The sequence below is a fragment of the Crinia signifera genome, chromosome 4 (genome assembly GCF_055691185.1).
Source record: "Crinia signifera chromosome 4, ASM5569118v1, whole genome shotgun sequence".
Lineage (NCBI taxonomy): Eukaryota > Metazoa > Chordata > Amphibia > Anura > Myobatrachidae > Crinia > Crinia signifera.
Window position 1 is genome coordinate 148,745,518 of NC_139220.1, and position 5,271 is coordinate 148,750,788.

Consider the following 5,271-nt stretch of genomic DNA (forward strand, 5'->3'; position numbering starts at 1 on the left):
GTTTTGACCATTTTAACAATACTGTGCAGCTGGGAGCAGCTTAATCCACGCAGTATATAAACTATGATTAAAAGAGAAATATCAAGTGCATCACAGAACATTTATCATCTTTGTGATAATCCCTGACATAATTGTTCACAGCAGGAGAAAGTTGTTGCTCAGGATGAACAAATTAGGCCAACCATACACAAACAAATGATTATTCCGCTACAAATATTAATTTCCTGTTAATGTGCAGGTTGTAAGAAAATTAAGTTTTCCAAAGTGTTACATGATTTAAAAAGATATATTTGGCCATTTAACTACAGCTGCTACCTGCAGTGTGAATGAGAGGTGGCCCAAATTGGAGAAGCATGATGGGACATTTTGCTATTTTGAAATTGTAGCAACATATATTTACAAATGTGAGGGGGTGTCCAGCAAAGGGAATGAAGATAGGGGTCCCTCACCTTATAGTAGATGCTGCAGAGCGGAATCGGTCAGGCTGACATCCGAGAGCCCGCAGTGAAGATCGGTTGCAGGAAGGAGGAGCTCCAGTAGTGCTTTAAGATATCATGATCAACAGAAGAAGCTATAGACTTGGCGGAAGACCACTGAGGACAGGAATGGACTGCAGTGAGCGGAGCCATTAAAAGAACAGAGAAGATTACAATGGTGGGAGGAACAAGGGCTAGAAGTAGCTTCCAACAATACTGTAGCCAGCTCTGGCCTAATACATCCACTTATTTTTAACCCCTCCCCAAACCACTGGGTTCAGCAACTTGGCCTATGGGCACAGTCAGGCCTTAAGGTCTGTGCTAATAGAAACAAAATGCTGTAGCATAAACTGACCACACTTTATATATTGGAACAATTTAATTATTTGGAATAAAAAGATACATTCATTAATTAGAAGTGTAACTCTGCACATAAGCAGTTAAATAGCATAGGTTAAAAGCTGAATGATCATTTTCTCAGAGTCACTGTTTTAGTATAAACAAATATAATTGTCAAATAGCAGCTTATTGTCTCCACATAAATAGGTAGTATTGGTACCAACAGTGGATGGCAAATAGTTTAATGCTGTGAAGACTCTAAATGTAGTCCAGTCTCTACATAGCTAAATGTCACTCACAGTTAAGAGCCTTGTTAAGAGTATCTGGGTGTAAGGCACCTGTATAGCTTAATAGAGCAGAGTGGGGCACATACACCAGCAATGTTGGCTGAATAGGTCACCCTCCAGCTGATGTTAGTGCACTGTGGGGAAGCTGGCAGTAGTGCTGTGCTTTCCAATCACTCTGCTCATATGCAGCGACACAGAAGGTAAATGTGGAGACAGTTGTTTGTAGCTGCCGACAGCATGAGGCGTCAATGCATTTCCTTGCTCCTGGCAACTTTCTCAAGAAAGTGCCTGTGCTGCATTTAGGTGGGTCGAGAGCCAATGTTCATTTACAGATTACCCCTGGGGACTGTGTGATGGTTAGGCAGGCCTTCAGCTTGAGCCCCTTGTAGTGAATCAGGCCAGGCCACTGGTGTGCCCAAAATATGCAGACAAAAGTTAAGGAAGCAGGCAATAGTTTTTAGGTCACGAGACTTTGACCTAATGACACCTGGGGCATTAGGTCAAAGTCACCTTTATGTGCAAAGATAGGCTGTCAGTAAGCCTGAGGCAAATGATAAAGTAATCTGGACAAGGCTGAAATATAGGAATGCCAAAAGACTTGGGCCCCAGAGCATTGACATTCACTTTACTGAACCTGGGTATTTGGGCTAGCCAGTGCTCTAGGTGATACTGGGCACTAGGCTTCAGACATTCAGGCCCCTTGGCTGTCTGCATCCTTTTAACTTGGCCCCTTCTAGGTAGGGTATGGAGGAATTGTCTGATAATAAATAAATATATACTTGCAGTCCCTTTCCCAACACTGCAACACTGTCTTGCCCCATGTATACAGTGCCTCAGTTTTAATGAATAGAGGCCGACTAGCCAAGAAAGGAAGGAACATTCAAGTACATCCTGCTAGAGAGCCAAGGTTAATAATTGAAACATATTTATTAAAGAAACTGTCTCTGGCCTTGTTGTAACAAGTTTAAAAGTTACAGTAAGGGAGAGTCCAGCAGCTGATGTTCTAGTGGATGTTCCTTCCTATCTTGGCTGGCCAGCCTCTATTATTATAATACAACACCTGTAGACAGTTGTATTGTTTTTGGAGTAGACCTGGTTGAGTAAGGGGCTGTGTTTGAATATAGATAATGGGTGGGCACCATGTTAGGGCCACAAAGTCATAGGCAGTTGTGTGATGTGGGTTCTTTTTGTTATAGGCCACAATTGTGGACATTGGGACAATAGCAAAAAAAAAAAGCAGCTGTGAGTGCAGTGTGTTAAGTGTTTCCTTCCTATCTCCCTTTCTTATGGCCCTACAATTTGGACTAGTGTTGTAGTACAGTATCACCTACAGTAGTATGTGAACACCTATAAGTTACACTCGGGTTTGGAGTGCCAGCTGTTAGGTGCATTATTGTGAACCCACACTCCCAATATATGGGGTATGGGAGATTGAGGAAATGATTCTTATTGTGGAGCCTAACAGCAATTTAGAACATTATTTTAGCAATATTTCTCTCTAATCTGTGAGAATATATGTTCTAATAAATGTTATAGTATGAAATGTTATTACTGTTATTACTGTTGGTCATGCTTGTCCAACATTTGCCAAACATTTCTAGCCAAGTAACAGGTCACATTGACTTGCTGGAAGATCCCATCCGCCCCAAGAAATTCAATGAGCATGGTCCTAAATGGGTACTGTTGTCATGCAGTTTAGGGACCTCCGGTATCAGAGAAGCCTATTTTGCTAAATATATGTAACCAGGATCTCTGAATTAGTAATGCCATTTAGTTTGCTGTGGGTTAACGATCCCTCCCTATCAGCTCCTGAGGGGCATTACTTATTTGATTGAGCAGCTCTCACATAGTTTTTAAATACAATGAGCATGTATGGGTGTACATGATCTGCAAGGATGGATTCATAACCAAATCAGTCGAAAGTGCCTTCCACATAGATGAATGGGCCCAGAGCATGCCATGAAAACATTCCCCAGACCATAAAATACTACCACCACCAGCTTGTGCTCTTCTAGCAATGGTTGCAGGGTGTTCTATAATTTTTCTCAACTGACACGCCAATTCGATGAAGCAGAAAACATGACTCAGCAGAGGAGGCAACCCTTTGTCAACCAGCGGAGATTCAATTGTGACACTGTTATGCAAATTGAAGCCTTTTCCGCAAATGCTCCTTCATTAGCATAGGTGCAATGACCATCCGCTTTCTTCAGAGCCCCATACGCAACAGGGTTTGCTGAACTGTCATTTTTGATGCACATCTGGTAGCCCCCAGGTTCATTTGATGGTGAGATTCTCCAATTTTGGTAGGCCCTCATGCACCTTGATAGCCGACGTTCACCTCTCACATCAATGGCATGTGGTATTCCGCAGTTTCCAAGATGGTTTATTTGCAAAGGTGCTATTTGTCATTGCAGAAGCATACACAGTTCAAAAACTGCGATGTTTCAAAAATATTGCCACTCTTGGCCCAAAAGCCGATATTCATTTCTTTTTGCAACTCTGATAACCGCAACAAATGATGTGTACTGTATGTGTGCAGACAGCTTAGCTCACATAATATTCTCACTAAACCAGCACGCAACAAGTAACATACTACGGATGTCAAATGTAGGAAGTGGTCATAATAATATGACTCAATTGTGTATGTGTGTGTTATATAGATTACAAGACATCCCAAGAATATTGCTGAACTGAACAGTTTTGTAAAGATGAATGGTCCAAAATTCTTCCTCACTGTTGTGCAGGTCTGATATGAAACTATAGGAAACGTTTGGTTGAGGTTATTGCTCCCAAAGGAGAATCAACCAGTTATTAAAGCCAAGGGTTCACATACTTTGTCCACCCTGCTGTTGCACACAGGGGGCGTGCGCGGCGGGTCCCGGGGCTGCAGCGCCTCCTGGGCTAGTTGCTCAGCCAACAGGGATGCTGGGGGACATATTCTGCTGGCTGCTCTTGCGGTTGCCCGGCAACAGGGGACGTCAGGTGATGGCGGTAGACGTCACTTCCCCCGTCTGGCGGTTGCCGGGGCTACGCAGAGGTCCCAGGCTAGCGTGCCCACCCGCAGCTGGGGGAAATTGGGATAGTAGGCTGGGCAGGCGTCTCTCCTTATGATTGGACAGGTTTTTTTCTTTTAAGGGAGGCTGTCCTTGACTGCCTCGCTGGTGGTAGCTTGTCTAGAGCTTTCTGTCTGCCTGCTCCCTGCTGCTTTCAGGCTCCAGCTTGTTCATGGTGACTGTTCCCTGGAAGCTCCTATCCAGCCCAGCTGTACTTACTTGTGCTTTAAGTTCTCCACCTGGAGGCCTGGTTACTTTCCTCATTGTTTTGGTATTATCCTTGCTGCAGTTTTGGGCCCAGTCGGTTGTTTTTTTTACCCTTCTGGTGCTTCCAGAGAGGGCCGCAGTTCTGTGTGTACCTTGTTTGGGGCCGTTAGGGTGTTTAAATCCTTGATGGGGTATCTCAGTGTTTTTCATTCAGTTTGTAGTATGCTTTTTTGGTGTGGTGTATTTTTCTTGTGTATGCGCCTCATCGTCTGTGGTCTTGCGATTAGGTCACTGGTGCATTTAGTCGCATTTGATACCTACGGCAAGCAGACGTTTTGTTCCTATTTCATTTCTTTTAAAATTAAATTCCTATTTCAGTTAGGTCCTCTAGTAAGTTCTCCTTTTGCTGCATACGTAGGATCACTGATACCTTGTCAGACCTGGTGACACCAGAGTTGGGGCAGACTTAATTCACCCATACAAATGTGGATATTGTAGGTGAAACTCTAGCTCTGCAGGTATCAGCCATCCTCGTGTGACAACAGAGCTAGAGTAGGACTCGCCATGGCCCTCCTAAACAGCGGTCACAGCTGTGAGGTCACACCCAAAAAACTATAACACCTGCATTGTGAATGCTTTCATGGTGTGTTCAATAAAAACAAGAGAACATATAATCGTTTATGTGGAAATAGTTTAAGCAGATTGTGTTTGTCTATTGTTGCGACTTACATGAAGATCAGAACACATCAATTTATGCAGAAATCGAGGTAATGCCAATGGGTTCACATACTTTTTCTTCCAACTGTATATAAAAAAAATGTTTTTTTTTTTTTAATGCCATATAAACACATAGTATGTGTACAAAGGTTATGCTGTTCCATGTGTGTCTAAATAATCTGTATGTTATTT